General features: G+C 45.7%; 1 protein-coding gene across 3 annotated transcripts in view; it reads left to right on the forward strand.

The window, feature by feature from the left end:
• The window catches only part of LOC144173993 (uncharacterized), a 418,670-nt gene that overhangs the window by 339,304 nt on the left and 61,920 nt on the right, over nucleotides 1-17,446 (forward strand). Inside the window, exon 2 of one of the 3 annotated variants that reach the window (XR_013323414.1) lies at nucleotides 12,332-12,428. The exons of the other annotated variants lie outside the window; for them this stretch is intronic. The gene's annotated coding sequence lies outside the window, so the exon portion shown is untranslated. Of the gene's footprint in view, nucleotides 1-12,331; nucleotides 12,429-17,446 lie in introns of those variants that run through there. 3 annotated transcript variants of the gene reach the window in all.

Here is a 17,446-nt window from a genome sequence, read left to right on the forward strand (position 1 = left end):
TCTTACGCGACTACAGCGACTATTCGTGCATAAACGGGGGAGGTATTTTGTCGGTTTCTATGGGTTTCTGCTCTCCTGCTTCAACACGCTGCGGCTTTTTTAGCGTGCAACGATTAAACTGCAAACGTAAGCGCATAAGGCCTTGAAGTTACTAAGAAGCGTTACACGCCGACAGCACTTTACTTGGGTACGGAACGGACACGTAAATTCTGGAATTTATATAAAGAAGAATCGGTGCACTGAATTTGTTTAAAGCTCAGTCTGTCCGCAAATGCATTCTTAATGTACCGAAATAAAGGTTCTTTTATTTGATTTCATTTCTCTTTCATCTATGCTAGACCATACTGCCCCACAAAAAAACAAACCAAACACAACATCAGAACCAAAAAAGACGGTTCAATTTTTGACGAAGGAAGGGAGTTTTCCCGCCTAAGGTATCACATGCACTTATCTTCGTTCCAAGCGGAAAACTCGCAACCAATTTCCACTTTCGGCACGGCACTCGTTCCACAGAATAAACATTCGTTTCGTCCTTTCAAAACTCTTTCTGCCCCCCTTCCTTAAATACACCAAAATAAGTAAAAAATCGCAAGAGGTGCGGAATTCGAGATGCCAATCGAAAGAGCTCGCCGACAAAAAAAAAAAGCGGGAAGCGTGGCCGTGTACTTTGTGGCATACCGCTTACAAATTGGAACTGGTTGCCACATGAATCGAGTGAGCCTTGCTTGCTACAGACTAGGTGTTGCTGGGAGGCGTTGCTGGGACTAGGCGTTGCTGGGACTAGGAGTGCTGCCAACGGAACCATGCTGACTAAGAAACCAGGCTGCAGCAAATTCATTTTATTAGGAATAAGCATTCATTAGCTCGAAAAGCTAGGAGAAGGATGAATATGGGTGTACCGATGAGAAGTTGGTAAAGATTTATTAGAACAGAAAATTTCTGCTAATTCATACTTGGAGCATTCATCGACAGCAAACCGATACAGAAAGCTCGCTTGAATTAAACGAAGTCCAAGCAAGAGCAAGAAACTAAACACGATTGTTTCACATTTGAGTTTTACCATACTTGTCGCTAAACAAGGTTCACAAAAATTGGAATTACGTATTTGTTGAAGCTGACAAACCTGGGGCGGTCCGCTTCACGGTCGCATTGTGATGCTCCGGAATGAATGGAGCGGTGGAATCATGTTTTTTTGTATTAAACCATCCACTCATAACTACCCGTGTTACCTGCAATGATAACACTTCATTTGGCTGTGGTTGGTTGAGTATTCGCCGTCATAAAATTTCTTCCGGATAGTTCCAATAAAACTCAACTGCCAAACATTTTCTGTAACCATATTACTCGCATAAACGCAGATTAAATCCCAGCAGACATAACTTTTAATTTTTGCAACTCCAGGGGTAATTACCAATTACCAAACAAAACTTGGCGCAATGATGGAGATTTTCAACGTACAAATGTAGCGCGATATTCATGACGATAGCCTTTTATCGGCTAAACCCGAAAATGTCCTGTCCGTCTGTACGTATGTCCGACTGCCTTTCTGTCTGCGTCTCGATTCAGCCTTCCGGCCAAAACTTGATTGATTGATTGATTGATTGATTGATTGATTGATTGATTGATTGATTGATTGATTGATTGATTGATTGATTGATTGATTGATTGATTGATTGATTGATTGATTGATTGATTGATTGATTGATTGATTGTTACGATTGACGCGCCCACGCTACACTGACGATGAGGCGCGCCGTAGTGGACGGCTTTGGATTAATTCTGACCACCCCGGTTCTTTAACGTGCGCCGAAATCTCAAACACACGGGCGTTTTCGCTATTCGCCTCCATCAGAAAAGCGGCCACCACGGCCGGGAATCAAAACCGCGTCCTTGTGCTCAACAGCACAATGCCTTAGCCACTGAGCTACCGTGGCTGGTTTAGCTTAAAGGAGCCATGAAGAGAAAATACAACTTCGTTTAATTTGAAAGAACTAGGATTCAGTATCTCACTCAGCTCCATTACAGCCACAAAAGTTGTTTTTTAACGAAAAAAAAAAGAAGAAGTACTTAAAAAATTTCAAATTTTGCTCCACAGTGACGTGTAAGAGCAAGAATGACGTCATACGGGTCAACAATAAAACATAATTTTCAGTGCGTTAACTGCACGTTAGCATTCAAGTGATGCGGTCAAATGGAACTAGAGGCCCCATTACAGACGTCCAGTCATGTGTCATCGCGACAGGTGAGTTAGGCGGCCCCCAATCGCACAAGCAAGGTTCCGTGACGTCATAGAAAAGTTGCGGGAAATTTGCTAGAGGGGCGCGACTGCTTCACACGTTTTCTTTAATATCTCCGTTATTTGTTCAAAGATTGCGATGAAATTGATATCATTGTTATCGGGACTAAGCAGTCTTTCCAATAAACCCAACTTGTATTTTGTCTTCATGGCTCCTTTAACGCCCTCCTTTCACTTCCGTTTGGATCAATGTTACTTGATCGCCTTGTGGTGTTGCCACCAATGTTATGCCAAGACTATGTCGTCCGCAAACCTGAAGTGGCTTAAGTATTCATCGTCCATACGTAATTCTATGTTTTCCCGCTCAACCTTTCTCAATACCCCATCGAGATACGCTGTGAAAAGTTTTGGCGAAATGACATCTCTTTGTCTTAATGCTTTAGGGATCAGGAATTTATCGCTTTGCTTGTGGAGGGTTATCCTGCTCGTGCATTCTTCATATACGTCTTCTAGAATTCTTATGTAGGTCTCCTCTATTCCCTTGTTTTGTTTGTGATTCTAGCAGGTATGCGGTGAGTGCGGAATCAAACGCTTTCTCGTAGTCTATAAATGCCATGTAAGGGGTTTAGCGTATTTTACGGATTTTTCTAATACTTGATTCACAACATGGATGTGATTCATGGTTTGGTACCTTTTCCTAAACCCAGCCTGCTTTCTGTGTTGTTGGGAATCCAGGCTGTCACCTATGCGGCCAACTATAACTTTGGTAAAGAGCATGTAAATAACGCACAGTAAGCTAAAGGGTCTGTAATTGTTGACGTCCTTGGGACCTCCCGTCTTATGAATCAAAATAATGTTGGCGTTTTTCTGGCTATTGGCATTTTTCGAGTCTTCAAGCATTCCGAAAAGACTACAGCAAGCTTTTGCGGTACAATATCCTCTGCCTCCTTCAAAATATCCGCGGTTATGCCGTCTTCACCTGCATCCCTTCCTTTTTTCGTGCCTTTGAGTGGCTTTCCTACCTCCTGTTTAGTTATTAGTGGGACATCGCAAATTGAGCTTGTACTCTCAGTAGTTTCCCCTCTTCTAACGTCGCTGGCATACAGCTTGGAGTAGAATCATTCTGCTCTCTTCATTTTTTCGTCCAAGTTGTGAGTACTGGTATTCTGCTCGTCTCTGAAGACAATAACCGACGAAAATTGAATGCAAGATGAAAACAAATCCCGAACCTTCGGTGTTGCCGGCCTTGGCAGAAGGTATTACTATTCCCGGTAATCGTACGTAAGAAAATAGTAAAACTGTTTTTGTAACTATGCAAACCGCTCTAAAGTATTATATCACTTCACTTTAAGTTCTCATGGCATAAGACATGCCCACATGCACTTCATGCCGCAAGGCATGTCGATTGAGTTCGAAATAACTTACTGTGCGTATAGGCGCCTGCTAGTTTATATCATTTCCTTAACCAGTATAGAGGTTTATCAAGCAAAACGTTAGCAATTGAGCACGATACCAATAGCATGTTCGGTTCAAGCACGGAGGCTGTCCTCGTGGAAACACTTCATCCATGAAGCAATCGTGGTTTCTACCTCGTTTGATTTTTTAGGTGTAAACCAAATCATAGAGACTTAGGAATGACACACCCATTTTTCATTACTCCTTTTCTGTATTCATAAAAAGTCACTACGGAGAGGAACCAGTGCTAGGTGGTTTCCATCCTTTCTGCAGGTGCGCCGCCATAACATGTTTCCGCAATAACACACACGAACGCAAGCAGACGCACACGCCCGCACATGCGCACGCAGATACAGACGCACAGACGTACACGTACACGTACAAATGCGTATGCACACGCACACGCGCACACACACACTTGTGCTAGCCACGTATACTGTGAAAATACAATAACACTATCTTCAGACCCGGAGGTATATCTACGGTACATTTCCCTCAGCCCTATGTTCCACATTCAAATATGCGCTACAGTAAGACTGCACCCAAGAGAGCTAGAGTAATTTTGTTCAAGTCGTGGAACGTAGTGCCGAGTAGGCCAGGATTTGTTCCTTTACTCCTGAAGGGCTGGAAAACAATAAAGAGCTGCTTCGGTTTCGATTCGTGTTATACTGGAAACCGGCACGTACAGCATTTATTACGTTCGTTAGCGAGTAAATCGAGCCTTGAACGCTGTAATCATGTACACTGTTCGAATTCAGAGTCAGTTCGTTATGATAACGATGGTCCCGATAGAATTCGAGGCAGAAAAGCCGCTTTCGAGTACTCTCGACAACGTTGTCTGCGCCGTTTCTCGGCAATACACAACGTACGTTGTTGATAGGCATTATCTTGAATGCCGACATAACGAAAGCGAATTCGTGAAGAAGAAAATGTATCCCATAAAGCTTAAGAAAATATCCACACGAAGTTTGTGAGCCTCCCAATTATCCCCAAACTTTCTAATAAGACGTTTGTGACGGGGCAGAAAAATTTAAGCGTTGGGGGTCAGAAAAAAAACATTAATCTTACACACGTCAACAAAAATACAAGAAATAGACGACAGCGGCTTTCTGCCCTGCTTTGTGATGCGCGTGTAGGGGCCCGCTGCTTCGAGCGCAGCCTTACGAACTATTTAGTCTTCATAAGAGGATGTAAAAATTCTTTAAGCGCGCCTAGGTATTTTAAATACTTATCGAGAAGCTCTATGCACTCAACCTCCCCAATAATCTAAAAAGGAATAGTTAAACAGCATTTTCTCAACGATGCTTTTCAGGAAGTTGTTCTCTATCTCCTCATGTGTTGCAAACTTGTGTATGATGGAGCTTGAAAGTAATCAGAGCTATCAGAAGCCGGCAAAACCACTGAATTACTGGAATTACCATTTACATGCACTAAATCAGGGGTCAGCAACCTGCGGTCCGCGGGTCATTATTATGCGGCCCTTAGCACGTCGTCAAACACCCACCCCCCACCCCCCCTCCAAGTCACTTCCCATTTGGCGGCCGACACGCCAGTTTTCACCTCAAATGGGGTTATACGGGATACCAGAACAGGGAGAAAATCAATCGCTTCTAGTTGGCGTTGTCCGCCATCTTCAAATTGTCAAATTATTGTCAAATATTGTCAGATATTATTGTCAATTCGGTGATTTTTTTCTCTTTGCCAGCAAAGCCCAAATATCTACCCCCATTTGTCGTCCGCCCCCCCCCCCCCCCCCTGCAGTGTCGGCTTCATGCAATTCGACCCCCCACGTGAAAAGGTTGCCGACCCTTGCACTACAGCATAAAAACGGGAAATATTGAACACAGACACTGCTACGCCTCACAAGCGGAGTGTAGCAGACGACAGCGGCACCAGTCGCAAACCCGTCATCAGGAGCCAGGGGGCGCAACTCAAACATCTCACCGCAGTCCCATGCTGTCATGTGCGGCGATGACGTTTACTTTTGCAATGATGGCTTCAAATGGTGCTGTCCCTTTTATCTCTGTACACAGAGCCCCTCAATCTTTAAGACGACGCTCATGAAAACGAAATTTTCCCTGCCATTTTCGCGGCACTCCAGTCCAACCACTGCCCTCGAAGCGAAGGATACGTGGCGCACTGGCACTTGCACTTCTCCCAGCAACGCATTTGCAGGTTTACTGGCAGTGGCGTACCCTGTCTCCTACATGGCGCACCCGAAACCGCCAGGACAGCGTTCTAAGCTAAGTTGCACGTGGGTATAAACAGTCCCGAAAATCAGAATTGAGTTTTCGGTTCCGAGCGTTGAATTAGGGGTGACCAATTATCATGCACGTGGCGTCCTAACAATTCACATACGTGGAGCACAGGTTCAGAGGGTTCAGAAGGAAAGAGGCGGCGTTTGAGCGAAAGGGCCGACAAAGGGTGCTAAACCCCTTGTCGCGCCATACAAACCACCTTTTATACAAAGTTCACGTGATCAGCGCTGGAGAGAATCGTTAGTGAGGATTCGCGAAGACATGCGGGAACAATAGCCACTGTTTTATACTTTCCCTGCTGCTGCTTCAGAAGACCTTTGCGTTCTTCAACGGCTTTGTTGACGAAGGTCCCTAGTGTGGCCTCGGGAGAGATTATTATTGCAGAATGCTAGAGTACATACCTGCAAATCTGTGCTCTTTATCAAAAACATTCACAATAACGCGCAAATAATAAGTATAGAGCTGAAATACACGATCATCATCGTCATCAACAACAGCCTACTAAGCTACACTGCAGGACAAAGGCCTCTCCCATTGACCTGCACACCCTCCTGTCCTGCACTGCCCGAGTCCATTCTTGGCCTCCGCATTTTATTATTTCGTCTCTCCATCGAGTTAATAACCTTCTCCTTCTTGCAGTCCCGTCTCGCGGTATCCATTCTGTTACTCTCGTGATCCACCTGTTGTCAGTTAGTCTCACTTCATGGCCAGCCCGAGTCCACTTCTTAATTTTAACTATGATATCTCCTACTCGAGCTCGCTCCCTGATCCAGGATCTCCTTTCCTGTCCCTGAGGGTTACTCCTATCAATATTCGCTCCATGGCTCATTGGGTGAACCTAAGCTTGCTTTCCAGTCGTTTAGTAAGGCGCCAGGTTTCCGCTACGCACGTTATCACCGGTAGAAATGAAGAATAAAATAAATCGATTCAGGATAGCAATGCACTTCACTCCCCGCTATATGGGGCTTTTGAAGACCAGCAGAGGGCATGGCGGCAGTACTGCGCGTGCGTGCGAATATTCACTCTCTTCACGTCCTTTCTACCACGGCGGGCACCCTTCAATGCCAGTAGAAAGTAAGTTTCCAGCTGCTTTACTTTGTATCTCGCTCTCTACTACAAGCGCTTCACTCTCAAGTTAATTTGTGGCAGCTTGAGTGGTATGATGTCACTATGTGCCAGTGCATTTGGAAAAAGTGGAAAACGGATCATTGACAGACAAATTGAATAAATATGGAAATGAACTGAGAACACCCCGAAGAAGCCGTACCTAGAATTTTGTGTCCATTACATTTTCTTCTCACCTCGAGAAAAAGCGAGCGAATGACGACATGGAGTTCAGCTTTCGGAGATAAATGGAGTTGCAGGAAGGTAGCAGGGATGGCGCATTCCAGGCAGCCAGCCAAATTGTCGGCACTCGAGGGACGACGCAGTTCTTGGCTGTCGATCGCGGCTGTGTGGAACAGCCGTTGCCAAGATTAATGAAATATGCAAATGGGCCCTCCTTCGGTAGCAGGTGTGATAAAAGATGTGACGGTCTTTTTGATGTCCAAAGCCTACAGGCCAGGCTACTTTTTTAGGATTTTGCTGTGTGCCGCTCACTCGGCCCGTAATTCCATCGGGGATGCCTTGAAGTACACTTGTAAGAGCGAATTGCTCTTTCTCTACCAAACTGTGGCCCATAAAATTATTGTTGCGTGTGTTGCAGCGTTTTAACAGTTGGCTTTTGCTTAGCTCCACCGTAAGGAACTTCTGCAATGCATTCGAAGGCAAAGATTGCTACAAGCTTCGATTGGGGAGGTGTTCATTTGTTAGTTTCCCCATCTGTAGATTTAGGCTAAGAGGTCTTGTTACGTGAATAGTTGGGAGTAAGAAGCAGTCGCAACCGCACCGCAGCGATCGTTAAAATTCAACATGAGAAACCTTCTGAGACCATTTTGAAACCTTGTGACTAAGCTGTGCTGGAAGAATCTTACGTCATTTATACAGAAAATGGGGAAGAGAGGAAAAAACAATGCGTATAATGTTGTGGCTTGAGTGCTCAGGCAGATTGCCAAAGAATACTTGATGCGACAGGTGAGTCTCAACGCTCTCACTCAGTACGAAGTGGGCGCACGGAGGACATTCTATCTAACACTGTAGACCAAGCGTTCAACGTGTAAAAAAAGACCGCTATTTGACCAGTATACAGGGAGATTTTGAGCAGAGTGTTGTGATCCAGATCAGAGGGCGGGGGACGCAATGAAAAGTAGGTTCTGGGGGGTGGGGGGGTGATAATTAGGATACAGGGTGAATGTGACTGAGTTTTATATTAGATATTGAAGAGTGACTGCTAGGCAGATGGTGCAATAAGATCAGCGTTCGAAGGGTGATTTGCGCACTATTTGCTGAAAGCGTCAGGGGCGTTGGCTATGCTAACGCAGAAATTGTTGAGGAAACATTCATCAGACCTTCCACTATCTGACGAAGCTCCAGCAGCGAAGCTTGAGCGACGGTATGCGTTGGCCGGTGCAGTGCATAAAACAAAACAAGATTGTTTGCAATTGACGATTGAGGATACTCTTTAGTTACTCAGCTGAATGAAAATAAGAAGTATTACAATTTTATTCTAGCGGTGAACAAGGGCGCACCTTACACCTCACGTTTAGCTGCGGAGCATGAAACACCAAAATTGTTTCCAATTACGCATTTAACAAACAGCCTTGGGGATTAAGTTATTAAAGCGAGCCATATTAACTCATCCTTCTATTAATAGGTTAACGGAACAGGGAAGCTAATAAAGCATGTCCTATTGGCCTGCCAACCCACTCATTGCAGAACCAAAGCCCAAGAAACTATCTACTTCAAACGTCCTAATGGTGGGTTGTTTCTGAGCAGTTCACTATCACAAACGGTGGCAACGTTGCGTTCCCCAATACCTTCTCGCTACCACAAACCGCAGATGCGGTGTTGTTTTATCGCGTGACAAGGCTATCCGGTTCTGAGGGAAGCATGCTGCGGAAGCAGCCATCGAGACATTCAATGAGCTCTCATTGCACAGGAGTGGTTTCCACTCAGGCCGGAGCGGAAATGAAGAGATTGAGAAGGGAGTAAGGAGGAAGACCTGGCAGCGGAGCCATTTTCTGGACTGTAGAGAAGGGGAGGTCCAAAAAGTGGGGCATGAGCCCTCGGAGAATTCTGAGGCGGCTTATACGTGCCGCTTCTTCCGGCAGCCATCACGGTGGCATCAGTTCATGGCCGGGTGCCATGGGCAGTTGCTTGCGGCTTTCGGCGGCCACGGTGACAGGCGATCTCTGCCTTTACTACGCAGTTCGTGTCGGGCCTTCCTTCGTTATGACCGCGCGGAGCGAGCGGGAAAGTTTTCTTAACAAGGCTCCTGAGTCTGATTGGACTGCCTCCAGGTCGGCTTCGTTAGTGGAAACGCCAGCGTCAGGCTTGTTTGGGACACTGAAAGAAACTGGAGGAGAGTGGATGTCACCACACTCTCATACAAAGCGCGGACAGCGGATGTCGCTACTCTACAGTCCTAAGCTCAATGTTTACCTCCCGGCATTCCTATTAAATACTGCTACCGTGAGTTATTGCTTTTATTTCCGGATAAGTGGAATGCTTTAGAGGTTGTTGAATCGGAACTTTCACACAGTTTCGTCTATAGAGGCATTTGGATTTAAATTTGTGCGGTTTACATAAACAACGAATCTACACCACACCCCATCTTTGCTTCTAGTCCTCCTTCACAGAGTGGAAGGGCCGATAAAGTTTTGACTTTATCGGCCCTTTAGGGTACCCAACAGTGGAAACTCCACAACCTACGCGTCCTCCGTCCAAGTTGGCCTGAGCGCGTGCCCCATCGAAAGCCCCTTGGGCTAGCCGAAGCATGGTCATCTAGGCCGGTGCTTGCCAAAGCGCTCTCCGAAAGCTCAGGGGTAGTAAGTTGCAAGTTGGGGGATTGTTCCCACCCGTCTACTGTTGGCGGGCCAGAAAACAGAAGATTTGCCAGAAAACAGAAAACTCCAGCGTTCGCCGTAATCGTGGCAACACTTCCTAGGAACGAGAAACACACGTTATAGCGTGCGCCCCTCCAAGGTGATGTCCAATGATTATCACATCCAAGCAAATGAAGGAAGCTCACGCTTATAGAAACAATGATGGAGTAAAGGTCGTTGCGGCAGCGAAGAAGCATATTGGCGGCAGTCGTGGACGTAACCCATCGTGATGGCCGCGAAGGTTGCGTACAGCTTCGCTGCCTTCAAGTCTTACGCGTTAGTGTGAGCCTCCTTTATTTTTTTCTGTAACTTACTGCGAATCGAAAAAAACAGCCCCGAAAAAATTCACGAACAAGGGTGGATGATAAGCGAAGCAGAGGTGAAACAGAATTTTGAACAAAGGTGTGAACCGTTGGCGAAAGTCGAGCTGCGACTAGCCATTGCTCGAAATCATTTGTACTCTTTAGGTGGTCTAGAACAGCGAGTTCATGTGCACATGTTCATGGTAAACAATTGGGAAAAATTCATTTTTTAGACACAGAGTCTTTACAGTGCCCACACGCTCGGTAATATTTGAAGTTTTGAGGTGACTGGAAAGGCGTAGGACAACATTTGCAGTGAACGACTGCGCTCTGCAAATTCCCTCGCATTGGCGTTTTTCGTATAGTCGTTGTTCAACAACAGCCGACCACACCCCGCACAACTACACCCAAAATGTCTGTCCAGAAAACCCTTTCGGCGTCAACGTGCTCTGCACCCGAGTTTTCTCATTTATAAGCATGGTACCCGCCTTTTGCGATGAGTTCTCCGCCCATGACGTCGTTGGTCTTCTTGTTTGAATATCCACATGCGTATGACCCTTTCTGCGCGACCTTTATTGGAGCTTGCTTACCGGCGGCGCGGATTCCATTCTCGTCTCTGTTTCTGCCGTTGCTCTACGTAGGTGCGTTGCTACTTGAGTGTCCAAAGTATCGCGGCCTCCCCCATACAACAGCAAAAATTAAGTTAAAAATGGAGAGCGGCAACTTGTCGAGTTAAAGCAAGTGCGAAGACAAAATAAAGTCAGAAACACGCGCGCACACACATGAACAAACAAGCAAAAAAACAATCAAACACACACACACGGATGTCTCACGCAATGGAAGAGATCGCGATCCAGAACAAGCAATCGCGCACACGCAAACACCTCGCGCAACAAATACACGTGCATACTCGGAAGATTTGCTTCACGCAAATGAGAAATCAACAGAATCCTAGCCATAAACAGCTCTGCTGCTGCAAAAAAAAAAAAACATTTTGCAAAGATGGCTGTGAGAATTAAACATGGTCACTCGGGTGCCCGAAGGCAGCGCGATCAATTCTTCCACCACACAATCCTCGTTTCAAACGCGTACGGAGTTAAGGAAAGTGTAGCATGCGCAGCTCTGAAGAAAACAAAATAAATCCAACTGAAGGCACACAGTATCGCAATTATAAAGAACCTAGGGAGCAGCACGGCAGCGAAAGACAAAACGCGGTGAACGATGGATAATAAAATAACATCAAGCGCAGTTCAGGCTTCCATACAATCACTTGCACCTCAGGAGGAAAAAAATCTAGGCAGCATTTATTACCTTGCAGGTAAAAAGCGTGCTTTGCGCATATATTCGCACAGAAAACTAAACGTAAACGCCAGATCACAGACAAAGAACGGAGACATTACTCACGAGCAGCAGATTGCCCTAGGCTCTCTAAATTGCCTTCTTTCCGACGAAATCACCAATGGCAAAGGAAATAGCAGGAAGAGTCGACAAGTATCGCAGAAAATGAAAACGTGATTAAAGCATCGAAACATAAAAAAAGACACCAAAGGAAAAATGGCTTGGAGGGGCTTATTTCTCCCTCAGTGCTTCACTGTCGGGAGGAAAGGCACTTGTTACATAAATCAAGGAAGCTACGAGAATAAAAGGTAGTTTTAGCACTCGTTTTTTAAAGCAATAAACAATGTGAATGGTCCTAGGAATTTCTGCAGACAGGGCTTGAGGGTGTATTCGTGCCGTGCTACAGATTCGTCCAGAGTGAGGAGACAAATCGTGTTTAATATATGTTATCTTAAGCAGAGTTCTGGTGGCGGCTGAGATGGCCAGAAACGGTGGGAACAACTGAAGGTTTCTCTAGAAAGTAAACATATATATATTTTTTAATCTCATGGTTCCCGTTTAGTTTTATACCAGTGATCTCAACTTTGACGAAGACCGCCGGATCGACAGTCGTATCCAGCGGTTGTAATGAGACATCGATTCGATAAAATTTGGCTTTTGTTAGCACTTCGTAGGGCTCATCGACCTAAGACGGGAAAAGTAACAGTTGCGTTGAAATTTTTCCAAATACATCTGATTGGTTTTTTTGTTTTCTCGCAGAAACACACCCAGATTTCAAAGAATAGCACATGGGAATACCCTCGAAGGAAATAAAACTGCTCGCTCCGAATAAGGCGCAAATTCTTAAAAAAGCAAGTGAGTGAAATTGTTATCTTTATTTTTCTTGTGTGAAATAAAAAGCAAATACACCCACCTCCAGAAACAATGATCACACGGACTTCATTACTTGAGCATATTGACTCAGCACGCAAGCGTAGATTTAATTTCGGCGTCCGTTTAAAGATGCGGTCCACTATCCCAGGTTAATTTTTGTGGGCTACAATTTCCTGTTGGGAACCTTCGCTGCTTCCAAGTTTCCTTTTTCAGTTCTCCGCTATCATTCCAGAATGACGAAAATTTGCACAACGCTATATCCTGACGGACGTGGACAGTTTCAACTTAATCAGCCGACATTTCGTCGTCTGCATCGCGAAGAAATAAAAGGTAAAAAAACGGTGCATAACAAAGGAAGCATATTTCATGAACTGGGGCATGAGGTACTGTATTGGCACGATTCTAACGATCCCCCTATTGTAACAAGAAGGCAAGTTTTCGTCGGAAAAATATTAAAAAATTGTGACGCCAATTCTACGGAGCAGGTGCATACGGCAAAACACCACGTACCTAACAAAAGTAATTTTATTCGACGCGCGCAGCAAAACATTGTTGTGCTTCATAAACTTGCACATACAGCTCCTTCAGGCATTAAAACTGGAGCAGGGAACTTTAAGGTGTTTGTGATTTCAAGTGCCTTGATCTTCATAATTTTAGATTTGACGGGCCGTAGGTTCCTTTTCTTCTAATTTATGAATTTTATATGACAGTGTTCAAGTTCTCAAAGATGTCTGTGCTGTTGGGTGGTGCTGTCCGCCAAGCTTATGTTGTATGCCAATGGCTTTATAGCCCTTCTCGTTGTTTTCTGTAGCTAGCTGAGGAAGCGGCCACACGAACCTCCCCTTCTCACTAAAGATTTTAAGCCATTCTCTCCATGCCTTAGTGTTGGCGATGATGTCTGAGTAAAAGTTACTGCAGGAAGGGCAACTTTACACACTGGGTTTCACAATACGATAAGGATAAGTGAAGGCACATCGATCAACCACAGATCGGCATCGATAGACAGCGACAGATCAACCACATCCTATAACTCCAAGTTTTCGCTTCATGAGCTGAGGGGGGCTCTGAGTACCTGTAAACCCTCAGCTCCAGGCCCAGACAACATCTTATATACAACGATACACCACATACACGCAGACACTCTTGTGACACTCCTTCACCTTTACAACGAAATATTTCTATAAGGGCACAATCCAAAGCCTTGGAGGGAGGCTATAGTTGCAGCATTCTTGAAAGAGGGGAAGGACCCTTCCACTCCCGCAAGCTATCGGCCCATCGCCCTCACAAGCTGCCTGTGCAAGCTGCTCGAGGAAATGATCAACAGAAGAGTCGTGTGCTTCATGGAGTACAACGGTCTTCTCGAGAACTGGCAAGCAGGCTTCAGGGTGGGGCGATCTACGAACGACCAGCTTGTCGCCCTTGAATCATATATAAAGGATGCCTTCGTGCATAAACAATTTTGTTTGACGGTGTTTTTCGTCGAAACATCGAGAAAGCCTACGACACCGGTTGGCGGTACGGCATCCTTAGTGACCTGAAGTCAATCGGTGTTGCGGGCAACATGTTGAACATCCTTTGTAGTTATATGTCGGACAGAACCTTTCGCGTCAGAGTGGGTTCTGCACTGTGAAAGGTTCACTTGCAAGAAAATGGCGTGCCGCAAGGTGGGGGTGTTGAGCTGCACGCTCTTCATAGTCATGATGAACTCGATTGGGAAGGCATTTCCACCTACAATTTCTTATTCCATGTATATAGACGACGTCCAGATATTTTTAAAATCATGTAATTTGTCAATCTGCAAATGTTAAGTCCAGCTGGGCGTCAAGAAACTTGCCGGCCTGGCACAGAGTAATGGTTTTAATCTTAATCCTGCAAAGATCTCTTGTATTTTGGCGTGTTGATTCCTGTGAACAAGGAGCACAAGTTTTTAGGCATTTTATTTGACGAAAAGCTTACATTCATTCCCCGTATCAAACAGCTCAAATTCAAATGCTTAAACAATGAACATTCTTACGGTCCTCTCACACCAATCTTATGGGGCCGACAAACAACTCCTGCTGCGCCCTTACACAGCCTTGGTGGGGTCTCGGCTTGACTACGGCAGTGTCCTGTATGGGTCAGCAACAGAAACAGCCCTTAAAATGCTCGACCCAGTGCTGCATCTTGGCCTTCACCTATTATACGGCGCTTTCCGCACTAGCCCTGTCGAGAGTCTGTATGTCGAGAGTGACAAATTGTGCCTAGGGCATCAGCGGGAGTATGTTGATTGCTGTATGCGTGTAAGATCGTATCTCTCACCAACCATCCATTTAATCCTATCATAAACGATACATCAAATTTAGAACTTTTTTTTTAACAATGAATTTTCAGAACAGTATTTACACGGCAGAACCGTAAGGCATATAAATCGTTTCAAATCACATCATCAAAATTAAATTTCCACGTCCATCGTGTACACAGATTCCCTAAGCGTTGTACAGGCACTGTAATCGGGAAGGTCATCTAAAAACTATGTGACAAATGCTCTTTTCAATGTACTAATGACTGCATATGCCTCAGACCTTGAAATAACTATATGCTGTGTACCAGGGCACTGTGGAATCCCTGGCAATGAGGCCGAAGATTAAATGGCTGGTGCTGCTGCTCTCATGACTACCGTTCACATTACAACAGTACCTTACGCCGACCTAAAGACACACACCAGACTACAGCTTCGTAACACATGGCAATTACACTGGAGTCAACAAACGGACAACAAACTACACGTAATAAAACCCCAATTGGGACGCTACGCCAATGACTCACACAACAGATACAGTGAAGTCGCCTTGGCTAGGCTGCGACTAGGCCACACACATGTAACACACTCCCACCTGCTCACTGGATCTTCGCGACCCATAAGTAGCAGGTGTGGAAGGGACCTATTCGTAGTCCACATACTAATCACATGCAAGGCACCTGACTTTACACGACGCAAACATTCCCCTGAACTACACAGACGACACATTCTACTGCACCCATCATACTTTTTAGCCGACAAAACAATGTTTTCTACTCAACGTGTTTTTAAGCTTTTAGCTGAGGTAAAATTTCTGCAGCTCTGGTCATATCGCGTGCAATCATCCTGGCCCTATACACCAGCCATCTCTATTGTCTTTTGCTTTGCGTCACTTTTACTTTTAGTCACATGTTTTAGTATTTACGGTCTCATCAAAACTTCAGTAACTTCTTCTCTGGCGCCCTTTTTCCTTGTTGGCCTTGCGCCATTAGGCGCAAACCATCATCATCATCATGAACATCAACCGTCTCAAGAAAAAAAAGTAACTCCAATCCACGCTGTTAAGATGGTTGGATAGCGAAGCTGTAAACGACACCCACAATGATGACCCATGCGACGTCACTTGAATTTACACACCTGGCCCTAGAAAGAGTGAAACGAGAGACAAGTGGGGCGTACTTAACCACACCCTTTATCACTCACAACAACATTCCCGACTGCTTTATGATCAGTGCGCTACATACTGATATTTTCAGTTCTCACTGTAGAAAAACTCTTTGCCAATGTTATATCAATGCATGATCGTTGAATAGTGGTTGATTGAGTTGTATTGGTGAAGCACATGAGTGCAAACTCCGTTTCGCACCGTTGTCTGCATCACATCGCTCCTCGTCGTCCTTGCGGGCTTGTTCCTTGCGCTGTGCTTCTCTGGCGCCATACGCTGGATCTTGCCCACCCAGTGGCTTCCGCTGGGCGTCATGCGCGAGAGCAACTGGATTTTGCCTACGATGGTGTTGAGTGAGGCAGTTTTCTTCTTTTCGTGTTAAAGCTGTTCTTCTAGCGTCTTTACTTTCCGTTGTCTACCCATGGTAGCCTGTAATGAACTGAACGAGTTGCTATACCGGTCTTTCTTTTAGGGTGCAGCCCTCTGGGAGTGGCTTTCGTGGTGGCAGCGTCTTAAACGCAGCAGCGTCGGTAAGGAAAAGAGCGGCACGCATGCGCTATGGCGTCATCGCTCTCAGTCTCCCCCTCTTTGTTTATTTGATGCGGCCCCGCCAAAAAGCGCCTTCGACCTCTCCTTCCTCCTTCGGAAAGGCTGTCCCGCTCACCGGTAATTCAAACCACGCGAATGCCGTTATCATACATCATGCGGTTTGCACTTCACCCTAGGGCTTTGAAGGAGTGCAGTCGGTGGACCCGCCGTTGCGCACGTTATAAGTGCACCGTCTGACACTCCGCCTCCTCGTGTGCGCGTAGCTTAGTCGCTAAGACGGCGGGCTTTCGCTCCGCTCTTCCATTCGGGCCCAGGCCGGATGTACGCCGGGGACAGAAGCCTGTTGCTGTAGTCAGTGCCCAATTGTAGCCTGGGAGGTTTTTGTAGCCAGTAATAGCCTGAGAGTTGCATACTGACGCGGGCATGAAAATTTAATTGGCTGCTTAAAGGTAAACTGCTTCGCAGTAAAAACCGTAAAAATTTCTTCCCGTTGCGATCGATCGAACTTTGGCCCCTCTTGTTAAGATGCGAACGTCTATCCCATTGCGCCATTCCGACACGGCCGAAGCAGTTAGTGTTTTACATTTGGACTTTGACTCGTGTTAAATATAAAAAAACGTCGCGTTTTAACCATCTTCCTGTTAAGAAAGAGGACTTGATTTTTTGTCGCGCACTCATGACTTCAGCCTGTATTATTTCAGGGGTACGAGAAGAGATCTCAACACTGGGTCGTTGCTGCGAGTCAGCTGTTTAGAGTTTCTATTGAGTTCCGCTTCTTGTGTTGCTCCCCAAAATCACTCGAACTGGTTCCTTTTTGAGGGTTGTTTCGCCTCTATAACAGTCTGTATGTGGTGGAGCACCCTTTGGGTGCGAGACACATGCACGACTGCGCCGTCGTATGCGATTTCACGATTGGCCGGAAATATGTTTGCCACGACTAGTCACAGTCGTCAATTTGGGGCACACGCTCCAAAGTGAGCGTGCGATGCGTCGTCGGCGTCGCTCCTCC

This window comes from Haemaphysalis longicornis, unplaced genomic scaffold (assembly GCF_048455015.1).
Source record: "Haemaphysalis longicornis isolate Haplotype H1 unplaced genomic scaffold, Haemaphysalis longicornis Haplotype H1 scaffold_3, whole genome shotgun sequence".
NCBI classification, from domain to species: Eukaryota; Metazoa; Arthropoda; class Arachnida; order Ixodida; family Ixodidae; genus Haemaphysalis; species Haemaphysalis longicornis.